Source organism: Spermophilus citellus, assembly GCF_964194105.1.
Source record: "Spermophilus citellus genome assembly, chromosome: 5".
NCBI lineage: Eukaryota > Metazoa > Chordata > Mammalia > Rodentia > Sciuridae > Spermophilus > Spermophilus citellus.
In genome coordinates this window covers 40268036-40287652 of record NC_138186.1, presented here as the reverse complement: position 1 = coordinate 40287652, position 19617 = coordinate 40268036, and the positions used below count along the sequence as shown (strand labels likewise).

At 36.2% G+C, this 19617-nt stretch overlaps 3 pseudogenes across 3 annotated transcripts; all 3 read right to left on the bottom strand.

The window, feature by feature from the left end:
* Positions 1-1758: 1758 nt before the first annotated feature.
* On the bottom strand, positions 1759-2701 carry LOC308649334 (olfactory receptor 1M1-like; annotated as a pseudogene). Its single transcript has one exon. The product of its transcript is annotated as an olfactory receptor 1M1-like (transcript).
* A 10429-nt stretch (positions 2702-13130) lies between these two features.
* LOC308649036 (olfactory receptor 12D1-like) lies at positions 13131-14056 on the bottom strand (annotated as a pseudogene). Its single transcript has one exon. The product of its transcript is annotated as an olfactory receptor 12D1-like (transcript).
* Positions 14057-17573: 3517 nt separating this feature from the next.
* Positions 17574-18334, bottom strand: LOC308649045 (large ribosomal subunit protein uL18-like; annotated as a pseudogene). The gene has a single exon. The product of its transcript is annotated as a large ribosomal subunit protein uL18-like (transcript).
* Between the last annotated feature and the right edge of the window lie 1283 nt (positions 18335-19617).

Sequence of the window (19617 nt, the reverse complement as noted above, 5' to 3'; positions counted from 1 at the left end):
TTATATATGTATCAGAGAGCTTGAAATCTGGTTTTCCATTGAGCACTATATCATGAACAACTTCCTATATTAAAAAATATCTACTTCTTTATTCTTTTGGGCTTCGTAGTATGGCTAACCATGATTTGCTTAAATAATCTTCTACTGGTAGGAATGTTTTAGTTGTAATTAGTTCTTTTATTACGTGTACATCGTGAACATTCAGGTTTTTCTATAATAAATTTTTTGGACATAAATTGCTAGGTTAAGGATATGTATATTCAAAAATATTTGAAGATGAATTCATTTTACTTATTCATTTTTAAATTTTTTATTGTAGAAGATTTAAAATGTATACAAAAATAGAGAGAATGGCACAATGAGTCCCAATTTCCCATCTGGCTTCAACATAAACTTTTGGCCAATTTTGTTTGAATTCTCTACAGCTCCTTTTTGCTTGTTTGTTTTGCTAGAAAATAGTACCACACAAATAAAAGTAGATGTAAAGTAATGCATTCTGTCTTATCAATGGGAAGGAAAGAAACAAATTTCAGATGCTGGGTAAATATGTTGTGCACATATATATTCCACATGTATTTATTCCTTTCCTGATACAGACATTAAAAAACCATGCCCACCAGGCCATTAGAATACTTAAAAAATTATCAATAATTCCTTAATATCATCTAATACACAAGACATATTCAAATTTCTCCATTGATCTTTAAATAATTTCTTAAAATTAGCCAGAGGATATATCAGCTTGGATTATCCATTCAATCATTATTTGCTTGAAAATAATTTTTGAACACCTGCTCTGGCAAGTCATTAGATTAGAATTGAAAAGAAAGTATTAACTTCTAGATGACCTAGATTAAGATGTGAATGTGGAAAAGAGAATGCAGTCTGAGAACTTCAGAAATATTCTTCTAAGGCAAAGTTATATCTACCCTTGTATCAATTTATTCACCAACATAGAATTAATCATTATGTGTTTCAACTGATCATATAATTCATAATGTACAATAATATGAAATTCAGTGGATGATACAAATTAACAAAACATGTAGTCTTTTTTTGATATAATGTATATGGTGTATAAAGGAACACAGGCCAAAAACATCATAATGACTAAAAAAATAATGTGTACTGTTTTTATAATGCAAATATATCACCCACATCACCCGTTGTCAGTCTGTATTTGAAAGATCAGTTCATCATAGAGCAATGAACTATTTTATTGTTTTCACTTAAAACTTAATAAACACAAACATATGTAAGAAATATTCATTTATTCTATCACAAAAAAGAAGTGTTTTCAAATAAGTCCTCCTGCTTTTAGCTGTCTTCCAATTCTCAGCCATAGAATCAGAAACTAATCAGAAAGTCTCAAACATTGCACAAACACATGGATATATAAAACATTCTGAAAAGAGAGGACTAAAGGGGGAAAACTGCATTGGCCCAGTTTCCTTTCTCTTATTATTGATGATGGTACTGATGACATCAATTATCTTTTTTGATGACAGCAAAGATGACTTTGACTATAGCAAGGTGATGGGGAGGAACTTCAGTATTAAACCCCAGAGAGAAATGCTCATGGTTATCAAATGTTGCAGTGATGTGAATGTATAATCAAAAGCTATTTAACAAACAGCCAATTCAATCCAGTATTCTTTTCAGTGGATCATATAATGCTCTAGCACAGCCATGATTTTGACCAACTCTCTTTGTTACTGTGGTAGTGAAATAGGGAGTAACTTTTCTAAAAGTACATGGTTATTGGGATGATCCATAATCCTGAGAACTCTCCATGCCCAGGATCCTTTTCAATGAACTCTTTACATCCTTATTCCTCAGACTATAAATGAAAGGGTTTAGAGTGGGAGTTACCAGGGTATACATGACAGCAGCAACCAGCTCCCCAGAGAAGTGAGAAGTTGATGGGGGCTTCAGGTAGGTGGCAAATACTGTGCTGTAGAAGAGGATGACCATGGAGAAGTGGGAGCTGCATGTAGCCAGAGCTTTCCTTTTCCCCTGTGCTGATGGAACTCTGGCCACAGCATGGAAAATACGGGCATAGGAACTTATAACACAGAAGAGAGCACTGATTCCCAAAACCCCAGACAGAGCCATTGTCAGGTCCTCATTGAGTTGGGCATCGGAGCAAGAAAGCCATAAGAGAGGGCCGAAATAAAAAAAAGTGAGGAATCTCTTGATTAACATGGAAAGATAGCTGGGATAGCAACAAGATATGGACTAAAGAGACCAAGTGGGCTACTCCCCATGATATACCTGCAAGCACCCCATATCTGCAAGGTCTCATTACAAGTGGGTAATGCAGTGGATAGCAAACAGCAGCATAGCGGTCAATGGCCATGATTGCTAAGAGTAGGTTGTCCATGTCAGCAAAAACAGCAAAGAAGTATAATTGGGTCAGACACCCAGAGAAAGAGATGGATCCATTGTGGGTCCACAAATCCTCTAGCATTTTAGGGGCTGTGGTAGTGGTGAAGCAGAGATCCACCAGAGAGAGCTGGCTGAGGAAGAAGTACATGGGAGTGTGGAGGTGAATGTCAGTGCCAATGGCTAGCAGAAGGAGTGAGTTCCCAAAGAGGCCCAAAAAATAGAGAGCCATAAAGAGACAAAAGAGGAACTGCTGGTTTTCTGGATCACTGGACATCCCTGAGAGGACAAAGTCAGGAGTCTGGCTGCAGTTCATTCTGGTCCTTATTGTGCTTCAAGAAGGATTTGGTGTGAAGAGGATCCACTCCTTGCAGACATAAATGTGCAGTAACCTGGATTCTGTCTTCTGTCAACGTGTCTCTCTTACACCAACTGAGGCTTGAAAACTAAAATATCAATGGGAGGGACAAGAGTTGGAATTTAGAAAGGACAGCCAACTGAGGAGGCACAAAGACAATGGATTGAGGGGAACAGAGTTTCCCTAGCATTCTATAAGTATGCAAGTTCTGTGTGGATTAAACTTTGTATTATGTGATATTATTACCACTTGTTTGTGATTCTGTTTTTTTTAATATTTATTTTTTAGTTGTAAGTGGACACAATACCTTTATTTTATTTTTATGTGGTGCTGAGGATTGAACCCAGTGCCTCACGCATGCTAGGCAAGTGCTCTACCTCTGAGCCACAACCACAGCCCCTTGTGATTCTGTTTTTGACCATGATTTCTTCGAAAGCAAAAGCTGCATCTCAGTATTTAGCTCAGTGTTTGGCACATAGTTGCAGCTCAATAAATGGTAACTATTCTGGTTCATGCTTTGGTTGATTGACTAGAATATCACCAGCCTTCCATCTGGTGTACCATGCCCATTCTTGCACCATCTAATGTGTTGTTCACAATGCAGACAGAATCATCTTTTCAGAAAAGAAAATAGAACTATGTTATTTTATTTAGGTAGGCAACCACGGAACCATTGCTTTTATGAAAAATGCACAATATTTATCATGTCTTACAAATCTCAATGGCTTTTATTTAAATTTTTTTGTAGTACTGAGGATCAAATCCAAGGCCTTGTACACTAAACAAGGGCTCTATCTTTATACTTTATTCCCATTCCTCCTCAGTATATCTGGTTTTGAGGTACCTCTCCAGCCTCATATTGCACCACAGTACTCTCATTGTCTGTTTGGTAGCCACAGTGGCTGTGCTGTACTCCCTCAAGCATACCCTCTTGCTTCCTTCCACTCTTAGCTTCTACTCATTATATTCATTTGTCTTCTGTTGGTAATAACACAATACCATAGACTGAGTAAGTTATTAAAAAAAGGTTTATTTTGGCTGATAGTTCTGGTCCAAGTTTGAGGCACTGTGTCTGGTGATGGATTTTTCTGTCAGTGCCCCAAGTTTGTGCAGAGAATCTTATAGAAAGACCTCTGTGTGTGTGTGTGTGTGTGTGTGTGTGTGTGTTTGTGTGTGTGTATGTGTGTTTTATGTTCTCTTTCTTCATATAATACCAACAGTATTAAATCATGGGGCTCTACCATAATGACCTTTTCTAATCCTAAGGACCTACCAAAGTCCCACCTCTATACACCATAATCACTCTCTTACTACCTCGCATGAGAATTCATATCTTAAATGAATTGTTCTTTGGAGTTTGGGTGGTGGCAAACCATATTCAAGCCATAGTATTTCACCCCTGTTCCCCTAGTCTCCTTCTCACATACAAAATACAATGATTCCATCTAAACAGTCCAAAGTCTTTAACTCCTTCTAGAATTAATTCAAAACTTCAAAGTCTAGGGTCTCGTTTGATACTATGGCTAACTTCTTCCAACTATGAGCTTATAAAATCAAAACAAGTTATTTACTTCCAATATTTAGTAGTGGGCACAGGGTAAACATTCCATTCCAAAAGGGAAGAATAGGCAAGTATAAGGAGTAACTAACCCAAAGTGAGTTCAAAACCCAGGAAGATAGACATTCACTCTTAAAGTGACATTTCTGGCATCTTGCACACAGTGGGACTAGGGCTGGGCCTCACAAGGCCTCAAGAAGCCCCACCTCCATGGCTTTGTTGGGCTTATCCCACACTTTAGCTCCTTTGGTTTGGAACCTCATGATTGCAGTTCTCTCAGGCTACAGTTCTGGGGTCTTGAGGGTTCTGTTCCCACAGCTTCATTAGGCAGTGTCCCAGGGGGCTATGTGCATTTCTGCCCATGTGTCAGGCCTCTGTCTGGCCTCCTAGATTTTCCTTTCAACTCTCAGTGGAAGTGGCTATGTCCTCATCATTGTCGTGGTAAGCCTGCCTGAACCATGGCTGGAGTGGCTGTGGTGTGCTTCACCAGAGAGCAGGGAGCCAAATCCCAAGCTGGCTCTAGGTAGTGAGCCCATGAAGAGCACACCACCTTTGCTCCTTGAAACAGTTCTGCCCTTCTAGGCCTCTGTTTGTGATGGCCTGTGATGGGAGATGCCTGGTAGGCCTTTACCCCTTCTCCTGGAGATTTTAGTGCTTGGCTCTCTTTTATCCATGCTAATTTTTTAAGAAAGTGGCTGTTGGGTTGCATGCTTTTTCTTCTTTCTTTCCATGGTCAGATTTTGAATTTTTCTTAGGTTCTGGTTTTCCTTTCCATTTAATTATGTGCCTGAGTCTGCCTTCAGGTCATACCATTGCTGCTGAATCCTGTTGTATACAGTTATCAAGAAAAACCTTGACTGGATTTTATAATGTTGTTTATATATTTTCTTCACTAGCTATCCCAGTTCATCACTTTTAAACCTTTCATAAATCCCTGTGGTATGGACGTAGTCCAGCCAAGTTCTTTGCAATGGTGTAGCAAGTGTGGCCTTTAATTTCCAATAGAAAACCACTCATTCGCACCAGTGTTTTGATCATAACCACCTATCCCACCTGTAAGATGTTCAAGCTCTTCCCTAGTCTTCATGTCTTCTTCTAACCCCTCATCAGAATTTAGCCATTTTATAGCCTGCTCTCCCAAATTCTTCCCACCTGTCCCCATTACCCATTTCCAAAGCCACTTCCACATTTTAAAGTATTCTTTACTAGCAACAGCCTACCTGATCAGTACCAATTTTCTATATTAGTCTGCTTTATGTTTCTAATAACACAACACCACAGATAAAGTTATAAAAAAGGGGTTTATCCAGGCTTACAGTTCTAGTTGAGTGGCCGTATCCCTTGATAGCCTTCTTGCTGATGGAGTCCTAAGGCAGTACAGAGCATCACATAGCAAGAGAGAGAGTGTGTGTGTCTTCTGTTCTATTCTTATAAAGCCACCAGTATTCAATTATGGGAGCTGCACCTTAATGACCTTATCTTGTCCTAAAGACCTCCCCAAAGGCCCATTTCTAAATATCACATTTAGACTAATTTCTACCCTCTTAATATCTCACAATGAGCATTAAACTGCAATATTACTTTCAGAGGTAACAAATCACATTCAAACCACATACTTATCCTTGCAATCTCAGTTCAGTTGGTGTCTTTGTTATAGAATTTTGATTTTTCGATCATCACATCTACCCTTTATATCCTGACATCATACCTTTATAGATTACCACAGTTGTAATATAGTGGATGCCGTCATATTTATTTTCTTTAAACATTTAGGATTTTTAGTTAACATCGGTCTCCTTCACAAGGCACTGAGGTACATTGTGGCAGAAAGTACATTTAGTTTTCCTCTCTAAGGTACTCCCTGTGCTTGACAGGAAGTATTAGTCACAAAATATATAAATTAATTTATGGAGATGAAAGGCAGGAGAGGACAATACATTGTACTGCACAAGTAGTTCCTTCTCATTTCAATATTTCAAGAATAAAACTCCTTTTCTTCAGGTATTGTCCCAGAAGCATGGATTGGAAACATTGGTTTATCTATTTATTTCATTTCTCTCAAGTCCAAATTGAGTGTTTTACATATTTTTCTTAAAAAAATGTTTTTCACTTCAGTCTTTTATCACCTTTTGTAAACCTTCTAACTTTGGCTCATGAACTCACTCCCAGCTTATTTCATTCTAATTACTATGATTCATGCTGCAAGCATTTCATAGAAATTATAAAACTTTCTATGTTTGGCCTGATTTTCCATTGCTTAAATGCCTCTAGCCTTCTTATTTCTTATTGATCATATGTGCCCATCTGTGCCCATCAAGAACTTCTACATATGGTTCTCATACCTACCAACCAAGACTTCACATTCTTCACCAATTTCCTTTCTCTTTAGCTGATCACCTATAGTTCCACTAATATTATCATTTCTAACCTCTTACACTTACTCCTGTTGGCTTTAACCTTAGTTTTTTCTTAGTGTTTTTCCTATGTCACCCAATATTATCAGGCCTTCATGGCTAGTTGTAATTTTACCTCCCTCCCCGCCATGAAGCTATCCTTGAATATTCTATCCTTCATTATCTCATGTATTCTTAAATATATAGGTAGAATGACATAGTCCTTAATTGAATACTATCCGAATAAGCTTTCCAGTTTCTCTGACATAAATTTTCTCATCTCAATTAAATTATAAATTCCTTGAGAGTCAGAACCATATTTTATTTTTAAATGTTATTTATAGTAGCAGTCAAAGAATTAAACACATAGTTTCTCTCAAGGATTACTGTTCATTGTTCTCTAACAATGAGATTGTCTAATTCACATGTATAGGTGGGAGAGAAAGTGGCCTTTAGGTCATACTCGGCAAATAAATAGGTAAAGTTATGACAATTGGAAATAATTATAACTGAAGACAAGATTCATTAAGATGTGACTATCGTATTCTTTTAAAATGAAGCATCTATGATTGAAGGCTTATGATGGATCTCATGACACAGTTTTCTTTTTCCATTTATATGTTTATTAACTCCTTGTTTGTAGCAACTATTAGGTGTTCCAAAGGACATTGTCTTTCCCCTCTTTATGCAGGGCATTTTTGACTATATAAGAGCAAAGCATCTAAAACTTCCACATATTTAAGAATCACATGGAAACCTAGTTAAGTCAAGGATATATGGTTCCATCTTACAGACTGTGTTTTAGTAGGTCTGAGGTGAGATGTGAGAATTTGTGTTTCTAATATCCAGTGATGTTGATGGGGTTAGTCAGCTGAGCTGAATTAAAAATGTAGGGCATTCTATTCTGTTGTCATATATAACAAATTATAATAAAAAACTTTAAAAGAACGTAGGACACTCTGATATTGGCCAAATTATATTGTTATATTGTGTGTATGCATAAATATGTAGCAACACACCCCATAATTTTGTACAACTACTACACATCAATAAAAATGTAGAAAAAATGTAGGGCATTCTATCAACCATAACTTTATCACTCTTTTCTATCTCTTTTATTTTCCTTTCCATTTTATTGATAATTGGAAGATTTCTTTTTCTCATGCAAGATGAAGTCTTACTCTTTGATCTCTTAAGAACAATACTTTCTTCAGCCCAGACAATTATGTCCCTCTCATGCTTTCACATTTCTTCCTAGATTGGATCATCTTGATGATTTTGCTTGAATACTCTAATTCTATGTTCACTTTTGGCTAATTCATACAGAACATATATTGTTCACATTGGATCTCAGGGCAGGTGTGGTTCAGTATTGTGGCTGAGTAATATTTCAGCATCTGAGTTGTGAGATCCTGTGCATCCATCTCTTAAATTTCATCCTCTGATGGACCAATCTGAAAACCCTGAGGTATCCTCCAGACCTCAACAGCTGTTGCTACACTTTTCTGTGACTTAAAAAAATACATCAAAACCCTAATTATTTCCTGCACTCATTACTTTCCAATTGTTTTATTTTCCATATTCTCATGAACCCTGTTAAACTTTAGAAATTATCATTCCTCTGAAATCACTCTTGTTAATATCAAAATTCAATGGTCAGTATTTATTTGGTCTCTTAATAAGACTTAATGCAGTTAATTCTTCTCTATTTCATCTTTTTTTTTTGCATGGGTTTGTGTGATGCTGGGGATGCATTATGCACCTCATACATGCTGGACAAGTGCTCTACTGTTGAGCTTCACCCCCAGCCCATTTCAAACACTTTCTTTGTAATTTTCAGAACACACATAATACTCTTATGGGTTTCTAGTAATATCATTGATGATTCCTCCTCAATCTCCTTGGCTGGTTTATCTTCCTCTTTTTAATTACTTCCTCTTTTTAATTAAAAAATGCATAACATGCATTATGTATGAGGTGCATAATGCATCCCCAGCATCACATAAACAGATGCAAAAAAAAAAAAGATAAAATAGAGAAGAATCAACTGCATTAAGTCTTATTAAGAGACCAAGTAAAGACCTCTGTCATCTAGTTTCATGCTTTAAATATCTATAAACAAATAACTCCCATTATGTTTTTAATTCCAACTTCTTTCCTTAGCTCTAGATGTGCATATATATATTATATATATATATATATATATATGTACATATTATATGTGTATCTACATATAAAACTTCCTAGTAGATATTTCTACAGGAGCAATTTTACCATGTAATTAATATAATAAATAATATATAATTAAATCAGGTCTGGCTTACATACTACTTTGGATACATACACATAAATAAAATGTCCTTTCACTTGCACCTTCTATGTTCTCTATGTTCTATTATGAAATATGAGTTCATTATTCTGTCAAATACCATATTCGACACTTACCTACTGGCTTCCCTATATCTCCACCTCATGAGTGATGACCTTAGAACTGTTCATTTTATCCAGTGCTGTTGGTGAACCAGTGGAACAGGCGAGAAGCCAGCCCATTTGCCTATGTTGCTGAGACCATATATGAAGGTAGAGATGATGCAGTTTGAAAACTGAGCATTACCCAACTTTGTCTCTCTTGGGATCAGAAGAGGTTTGGCTATAGAATGAATCTTTCTTGGCCTTTGAGACCCAGTTCCCAGAGTTACTCATTAGTGGCAAATATGCAAGAATTTTCCATTGAGAGAATTGCCTGTGGATGGTGTCGAGGAGTAAAATCTCAAATTAAACAGAAGCATAACATTGATGATGATTTGGGAGTAAAACTGAAAAGATAACTTAAAATTCACAGCCTATCTCTGGTCATACCCTGCCTCCTTAAGTCAGAAAAACTTGAATGGTGGACATATGGTTATAACATTTTATAGCTTTTAATAGAAACCACTCTATTTAATGTGCATATTTTGGGTTGCTCTCTTTTAAACATATACATTAAAATATTCATGTTGCCTATTTTGTCATCCATTCTTAGACATCGGATGCATCTCAAACTTAATTCTATCTAAATGAGAACTTTTGTTTCAACCCCTTTCATCTTCCCCCTTTCTCACCAATATTCAGCATTTTAACTAATGGCTCTATAGTATATCATTTGTTGCAGTCAGCTAGAAATCATATTTAGCTGTTGAGTTTTAAATATGTAAAAGCTCATTTTTTTTCTCATACAAAGGAAGTCCAGAGGTTGGTACTATAGATAGGATGTAGTATATTATAAGAGTAAGAATTATCTTTTTATATCTGCTGTTTTTCAAGTGATTTTAACTATAAATAGTCAATCTGCCAGGGTGTATTTTTAACTCCTTCAAGAGGATATGGCCTGTCACATGCCAGGTGTCTAGTGATATTCCACTTGCCATGAACAAATACTAATGCTCCTTGACCAATGTTGGGGATACATCTTGATAGACCCATCTCAAGTTGAAAATAGTGTAACTAAAATACATTTTGTACACAGCTGTGATGTCAGAGTAGCATATTTTAAATGTGCCCAGAACCCTTATATTGCTTACAGTTGGACAAAATCATGTATCACAGCCTTACTTTGTAATAAAGTGCTGAATATAGCATGTAATTTGCTAAGTACTGCTCTGAAGCTGAAAAACAGCATGGTTGTATGGGTGTATATTTTCACCATCATAAAGTTAAAAAGATCACAAGTCAGACCATTGCAAGTCAGGGACCATCTGTATAATCAGGGGCTTCTTTTCAATCTATGAGGCACAAAGATAGGAAAAAAAGTGACAATGGTGAGGATAAAGCTAACCGGACATGGCTAGAGATTTTAGCTGTAGGACCAGTCTCCTTCACCATCCAGTTTCATATCTTCATTTGACCACTTTTAAGACAAAGGCAGGGCTGGGAATGTGGCTCAAGCGGTAGCACGCTAGCCTGGCATGCGTGCGGCCTGGGTTCGATCCTCAGCACCATATACAAACAAAGATGTTGTGTCAGCCAAAAAAACTAAAAAATAAATACTAAAATTCTCTCTCTCTCTCTGCCTCTCTCCCTCTCTTTGCCTCTCTCCCTCTTTAAAAAAAAAAAAAGACAAAGGCAATCAATCACTCATCACAAGGGCACTCTGAGAAGCAGACCACTGGTTCAACAAAAGCTTCTGCTGGAGATACAATTTCTCAGATAAGACAGAGCTATTGTTATTAGATGTTCCAAGTTCAATGAACCAGATGTTTATGCTAAAAATTAATGAGGCCCCATCTACTGTGTGTGTAAATAAAATGAAGAGTGTGCTGTTGAGAAGGAGTGTGGATTTTCTTGGTGTGCTCTTAGTTGCAAACAACATAATTCATTTTGCCTAAGGTAAGCTGATCATTATTTATTTAGTCATATTTGGCAGCTCACAGACTGTCCTGGGAAATAATGAAAGTCAGACTAAATTTTTCTGTTAAAAGTGATACCAAGGAATGTTGAGAGGGTCTGTCTGGAGAAAATATCTCTGCCATTGAATAATAGCTTTTAGACAACTTGGGACTAAATTCTAGATCTGTCACTCATGCTCCAGGTGAACCAGATTTCACTGCCCCATGTAGAGAAGACATTTCCACATATATGATATTTCTCATGCCTCAGTTTTTAAATTGGTATATTATAGTTGTAAATTTTGATGGTATTTGTTGTTACATATTTGCACATGCACACACATAACAATATAATTTGTCCAATATTATGCCCCAGCACTTCTCACACCTGTTTTAAGCTGTTAAGAAATCTAGGGAATGATCACAGTGAAATGAGGATGTTCATAGATGTTATAAGACATAGTTCATGAATGTCTAGTTGTAATGGTTAATTGGAATTGTCAACTTGACTGGATTAAGAGATGTCAAAGATTAAGAAGCTTCTGGGTGTGTCAATGAGGGTTGTCTAGGAATGATTGGCATGTGGGATAGTGAACTGAAATGGAGACCCTTCAAGCATGGGCAGCACCATCTAAGAGGATGATGGCTTGGGTGGAATAAAAATTGGAATAACAAGGAAGAAGCAGCAGATGCAAGCTTTATTCTTCTTGAATGGGTTCTTGATTGCTGCTGCCATCACCTGAGGATATCAAATTCTCACTCCTTTATTCTTCTAAAGAGGACTCTTCCAGTGATTCTTCAGGGAGTTTCCAAAGCCTTCAGTCTCAGACGAGGGTTGATTCCTCTTGTTCTGAGGCTTCAGTCTCTTGGACTGGTTCCTTCAACTCTCCAGCCTGCGGGCAGCCATTATGGACTATCCAGCTTCTGACTGTATAAGACAATTTAAAAAATCTCATTTTTATAATCATACCTCTTGTTGATTCTATTTCTCTAGAGAGCCCTGACTAATACACTAGGCAGGGTATAGAAGGATAATGTTGGCTATGAATTTTAATTAAATTTCAAACATGCCAAAAATGTTCTTTCATTTGTATTTCCTCCCACTACTCCCTATGCTGCCTATGTTATTTTAAAGCAAATTTGAGTCATCATATTATTTCATTTGTTAGTTGGCATGTATATATATAAGCATTAAGTGTTCTGTTTTTTTAAAGTAACTTTGCTATGTTTATTTCACTCCAAAATGTAGACATATTTGAGTTATCTTTCTGTTATTGATTTGTAGCTAAATTTCATTATAGTCTGAGAGCAGATATTGGATGATTTGCATTCTTTTAAATTTATTATGATGTACGTTTAGAGCTCAGAATATGGGCTATTTGTTGAATTCTCCATGTGAGTTTGAGAAAAACATAATCTTTCATCATCAAAGGCTGAGGGAAAATTGACATGTTAATGAGATGGAAAGACTTGTGAGAGTTTTTTTTTTCAATCTGCCTTCAATTTTAGTAACATTTTCTAATAATACTTATCAATTTTACCAGATGATTTCTAAAACATCCATGGGGAAAGAGACTCTAGAACTCTTCAGATTAACTCCCAGTTATTTTATTTTTGTTAATTAGTTGATTACAATGTCATTTATTTAATTGCTTATTTATCCTTTCTGTTTGAAGAAAAATAAATTAGGGCATACTTCCTAAAAATTTTCCTAAAATCATATGTCTCTTATTGTTAACTTTTCCAACATAGGCATATTTGTTTATTTGATTTCATACAAGATATATAAGAAAATGTACCAAATTAATTTTATCAATAGATATCCCATAAAATATTCAGCATTAAGATTATATGAATAATATCCCATTTGTTTAAATCTCCCCTATGCTAGCTGGAATTCATTTTAGAATACAATTAGACCATATTTTCTCTTTATCCAGTTATACGTATTTTAACATATCCTGTTATACATATTTTAAATAATTTGAGAAACAATATATTTTCACATTTCAACTTCCTTATTGCCTGGTTGGTTATGTATATTTCAGAAGAGGTCACTAGATTTCTTCAAGTCAGAACCTCCTTCTTATTGCCCTATTCAAGGCACCCTTCACTTCCTTGTTCCTCAAAGTATAGATCAATGGATTTAGTGCAGGAGTGACTACAGTGTACATGATGGCAATGAGCCAGTCCATGTCCATGGAGCTCCCTGAGGTAGGGCGAATGTAGGTGAAGATAACAGGAGCATAGAAAAGAATAAACACCGTGAAGGGGAGGCACAGGTGGACAGTGCTCTATGAAGCATGCTGCAGGACTGGGTCTTGAGGAAGAGGTAGGTGATAATGTAGAAATAGGAAAGAAGGGTCAGAAAGAAGGGGCCTATGGCAAGGGTCCCTGTGACAGTGTTGAGCAGCCTCTGGTTGAGCTCAGTGTTCCCACAGGCCAACTCCAGCAATGGCTTAACATCACAGAAGAAGTGATGGATGTGGTTGGGACCACAGAAGTTCAAGTGAGATGTCATTATGGAGTGCAGCAGGGCATGGAAAAATCCAATGGCCCAGATGGTGATAGCCATTTGGGTGCACAGCTGGGGATTCATGATGACAGTGTAATGAAGTGGTTTGCAGATAGCCACAAAGCGGTCAAATGCCATCACTGCCAGCAACAGGGACTCTGTGCTACCCAGGAAGTGGAAGAAATGAAGTTGGCTTATGCATCCCATGAAAGATATTGCTTTGTGTGTAGAGAATAAGTTCTCCAGCATCTTTGGCAGTGTTACAGTGGAGTAGCAGGTATCTAGACATGACAGGTTTCCCAGGAAGAAATACATAGGTGAGTGGAGTCTGGGATCAGAGATGACAATCATCAGGATGGCTCCATTCCCAGCCACATTCACAAGGTAGATGGTGAGGAGAACAACAAAAAGAAAAGGCTTCAATTCTTGAATGTCTGTCAATCCCAGAAGAAGAAATTCAGTGACTAAAGTTTGATTCAGCATCACTTAAAAGGAAAAGAAAAGACAGAGTAATTTATGGAAGTCTATCTCTAATGAGAATCAGTCTTTCTAGCCCAGGATTTTCTTGCCAAGACAAAAATTAGTTGTTTTACATAACAACTGCCTTAGATTGTGTAGTTTTTGGCCATCAGACTATCAAATATTAAAGGTGAATATTCATTTGAACTGTGGCACAATGAGTTTTTAAACTTATTACATTTGTCATTGATTTTGTTTTTCTCTTAGGGATTCAAGACAGGTTTTTAGCCTACCATCTTCTCTGGCTGTGAACATCTACATTCTGATTCAACTCTCCTTTCATCTTCTAAGTATCACTAACAAGGAGCAATTTTTTAAATATTTCACCAGGCTGCTATCTCTGGAGTAGTCAGAATACACCTGGAGGATGTGAACTTGAGAAAAATAGATAAAGATGAACTTGTTATAACCATAAAGTCTTTAAAGACTTTTCTTATTTAAAGAAGGAAAGCTGTTTAACAAATTATAGTTGCACTTATTCATCTGAGTGTAATCAGGGTTAGAGACATCCTTTCTGAGATCTCTTTCTGACCCTCATTTTTGGAAACATCAAGGAACCCTATTGGAATAGGAAATATGATCACATACATGAAGCTGTATCACTAATACATCTGCTGATAGGTTTAGTATTTTCCTGTTATCTGAGCCATTAAATATTTTCAAAATACAATCACAAATTACTTATTTCATGACAAATTTGGCATTATTATACTTCTATTCTTTGGTTGCCTTGAGACTTTTAAAAAATCCTTTCCTAGGTTCTTGAATCTCTGTATAAGAAAAATTGTTCCTTTGATGCAGAGTCAAGAATTCATCCTTTCTTTTACCAATACTGTCCTCTTCTCAAAATGTCCATGACTTCAATTCCCTTGAATTTCTGTCTTATTTTCTCCTAAAGTCCTATTTTCTATTTTATCCTAAATCCTATTTTCTCCTAAAGTCCTATTTTCTATTTTATCCTAAATCCTATTTTCTCCTAAAGTCCTATTTTCTCCTAAAGAAGGGCAACCTTTTTTTCAGTGAATTTGAAGAATTGAAAAAATAGTCTTTATTTTTTCACTGCATGTAAACTCTGAGGAATTGCAACTAAGCTAATTGTAAGAAGGTTTAATATCTGACCAAAATTGCACAGTTTACTTAAAGGCAGAAAACTATTTGAATGTTTATTTTCTCCATTATTTGCGAAGTACCTGCAGTTATCTGTCTCCTTGAGATACATGAACAAAAGTAGCCAAATTGTGTGAAATAACTTTCTCTTTGTTCTTTTCATTTAAAGATTTAGTGGATTAGCTCTTGAGTAGTAGAAGGAAAGAAGCAAACATTAATGGGAATTGTAGAAATGGGAGGCATTGAGAGGATTATAAGAACTATAGGGAAGTCTAACAGAGCTGCTGACATTTGTGTGCTTCCTACAAAAGGGTTTCATTGAAGGTTTCAAAAATCATTGATGGGAGAAGAAAATAATTTTATGACTAGAGTAAACAAAATTAATAAACATGGGTTAAACTGCAAGAGAGTACTGGGATTCTAAGCTTTATAGCTGGAAGACATTTTAAGAAAGGAGGAAACCAGTTCTGTATACTGAGCGTTGGGTTTTAGTAATAGCAAGCAGATCAGTCAAAACAAGTTTGTATTCTGTTTCATTTTCTTACCTGGTTTAATGTTCAGAAGCACAGCTAAGAAAGTTTTTCAGGATTATATTCCCAGAAATTATAAAAGTTGAAAAGTATTTGAAATGATAGTTCATATTGTGATTGTGGCATAAGCTCTTCACCTTCAGAAATCTCTCTCTCTCTCTCTCTCTCTCTCTCAATCTCTCTCTCTCTCTCTCTCTCTCTCTCTCTCTCTCTCTCTCTCTCTGTGTCTTTCAGAAATTCTGCTGGTACTTTAATGAGACACAGCTCTCTAGACATAAATTTCCTGAGAGAGCATGTCCCCTGGTGATGAGCAAGAATGTTCTAATAAACCGGAGACCGCTCCATACCAACAATTTGAGGGAGCAGCCTTGGGGAATTGTATATATTTTTTTCACTCTTTCTATTTTCTTTCCTTGGGTTTATTTCTTAATTTCAGAACCAGGCACAGCACAGGTCTTAAGGGCCTAATATGTTTTCATGAAGTTCCTTTCATTTTCTCAGAAAAAGTATGCATTTTTTTTCTTATCTTGGTAACTTCCCTGGAAAATATTCTGGTTCATACATTGGAAAGAAATTAGCAATAAAAATTAAGGAACTGTTGGCTGTTGTGCCCATTTGATTGGTACAGAAAGGCGATTACATCTAATATTCTACTCATTTATTATTGTGATTTTATGGATAGCAAAGAAAGAGGAATGGGAAGAGGTGATTTGATTTTGCTCTTCCTAAATCTGACTCTTCACTGTTGGTAACAACACTAAATTCTTTTTTCTTTTTCCAAAAAGTGCATTTGTCTCATGGGGAATAAATCCTGGTCTTTTCAATGTGAATTCTTCCCTACTTATGACATCTTTTAGGTTAAAAACCCGGGCACCTCTCTGAATTATCCAAAGGATAAATCTATGTTTGATCTTCCATTTATCCAAAGATTCTACTGTTATTACTGCCATGTACTTTGTCCATCTTTTTATTGAGTTTTTATTCTTGTTTCCTATAGGAGTTTATTACATATTCATCACATTAACAATTCATTATTTTATAAATTACAAGTGTAATGCAGATAAATAACATGTATTTTGTGCTCAATAAAGTTATTGTTCTGAGTTCTTTAGATGCATTTGCTTATTAAATTCTCAAAAACATCCTGTGGAAGAAGTATTCAAATAATTTCTCTTTTACCATAAGAAAACAAAGGTTCAAAAGACATAGGTTAATAGCCCCATTTATTGCAATAATTATCAAGCTAGTATTCCAACTGAAGCTCTTTAGTTCTAGAGACTGCAGCTCTGTCATCTCCATATTTTCAAGTTGTGACAAGCTTAGTTTTACCTATGAGTTGAGTAGAAATCCACAATTTTGATGAAGTTCTTGACAAGCAATGTTTCCTTAAGTTTTATCTTTTGGAAGTCTTGTTTACATACTCTTTCTCAAGTCAAACTGAATTTTTTTAACATTTCTTTTATTACACAGCAAGCTTTGTTGGCTTATGTGCTGTGCAGTCCCACAGGACACTGCTCTCAGAAGGGTCCTATGCTTGGTTTAGTGCTTTGTGGTCACTCTCTTGAAATTCTTAACATTTTTTTAGAAAATAAGGGAACCCACATTTTTATTTAGCAGTGAGTCCCATTCATATGTAACTGGTCTCGTTTACTAGATATATAGATCTATACTTGTTACCTTGGATCACAGTCTTTTAGAAGTTACATTTGCATGTGCTGTGAGTTGATCAGACAGAATTGGCTCTATATTTTGTGGCTATTTTTGCCACAGATTATATATATATCTTGCCCAATAAGTTTATTGTCTTTATCTGAAAAATCTTCATAGAAAAGCTATTGTTTTGTTTAGCTCTCAGCAGCCTGTTCTTGAGCTCTGTGGAAGCTTGCCTTCTTTTGAGCTACATGATCTTTCTTCTGGGAAAGGGACATTTCAGAATGGTTCCACCTCTTCTTTTTAACTTCTCTTTTGGGATTCTCTTTATAGACCGGATTCTCTCCTATAGCACAATGGACTTTCTTATACATATCTTTTATCATGTCTGGGATAACATTGTTCTTTATATACTTAGAGAATTGTTTCTTGTAAGCACCTTTATCTTCTTCCTTAGATAATGCGACATTCTGACCCATGATGTGCTTCCAATATACTTCTGCATTGAATTTCTTGCTTTTGGAATCATAAAAAAGGAATTGTTTGGAATAGACAAGCCCTTCAGGGCCCCACAAGTTTTATTGCCAGTTGTAGTTCTGGCAAAGCCTGAATCCAAATAGCATGGGAGGCACCAGGTTGACCATTAGTGCTTTTCACATTGTATGCATCTCCAGTCACCTCCACTTGGCCTTCATAGATCTTGTCCATGCCAAACCTATTGAGAAGCCTGTGGGCCAGCAGCAAGCCAGTATAATATGATACAGCATAATTCATTGGACCTACTTTCACACCATATTTTGGTAGTTCATAGGCATATGCTGCACAGACTATCATATCCCCTTCTAATGGGCATTAGAAAAATGTGGCAAATGATATCTCTGTTAGTTACATGAACTATCATCCTGTGTTTGGGTGTGTTGTACTGATTTTTGTCTTGCATCACCAAGCGTTTACAAGCATGGGAGTCAGTTTTTCCCTTTCATCTTCTAAATTTCACTTGTTATCTCTTAAAGTAGGCCTTATTCTTCTTTAAGATTTTTCAATTTGTTCTTTTTAGTTATATATGACAGTAGAATGTATTTTGACATATTATACATACATGGAGTATAATTTTCCATTCTCTCAGTTGTACATGATGTGGAGTTACACTGTGTGTTCATATATGAACATAGAAAAGTTATGCCTGATTCATTCGACGTCTTTCCCGTTCCCATCTGCCTTCCATTTTCCTCACACACACCCCCTTCCCCATCCAATCTGGTGACCGCCCCCTCCCCCACGTGATATTCCCCACATATTCTCTCTGATATAAAGACCCTGATTCAGGATCTTTATATCAGAGAGAATATTCAGACTTTGGTTTTGGGGGATTGGTTTATTTCACTTAGGATGATGATCTTCAGTTCCATTGGTTTACCAGCAAATGCCATAATTTCATTCTTCTTTATGGCAGAATAATGTTCCATTGTGCATATGTACCACATTTTTATCCATTCATCTGTTGATGGGCAATTGGGTTGGTTCCATAGCTTAGCTATTATGAATTGAGCTGCTATAAGCAATGACATAGCCGCATCATTATAGTATGCTGATTTTAAGTCCTTTGGGTGTAGATCGAGGAGTGGGATAGCTGGGTCAAATTGTGGTTCCATTCCAAGTTTTCTGAGTTATCTCCATACTGCTTTCCATAGTGGTTGCAACAATTTGCAGTCATACCAGCAATGTATGAGTGTACCTTTCCCCCCTCCCCAACACTTATTGCTATTTGTGTCCTTGATAACTGCCATTCTGACTGGAGTGAGATGAAATCTCAGCATAGTTTCTCTAATTTCTAGAGATGTTGAACATTTTTTTTTATATATTTGTTTGCCAATTGTATTTTTTTAATTTCACTTTTGTGAAGTGTGTCCAGTTCTTTTGTTCATTTATTGATTGGGTAATTTGTGTTTTTTTTTTTTGGTTTTTTTTTTTTTTTTTTTTTTTTTTTTTTTTTTTTTTTGGTACTGTTTGAGTTCTTTTTATATCATGGAGATTAATGTGTGTGTGGCAAAGATTTTCTCCCATCCTGTAGGTTTTCTCTTCACATTCTTGATTGTTTCCTTTGCTGTGAAGACGTTTTTTGTTTGATACCATCCCATTTGTTGATACTTGATTTTACTTCTTATGCTTTAGTACTCTTGTTGAGGAATTTGGTTCCTAAGCCAACATGATAGTGATTTGGGCCTTTAATGTAGGCCT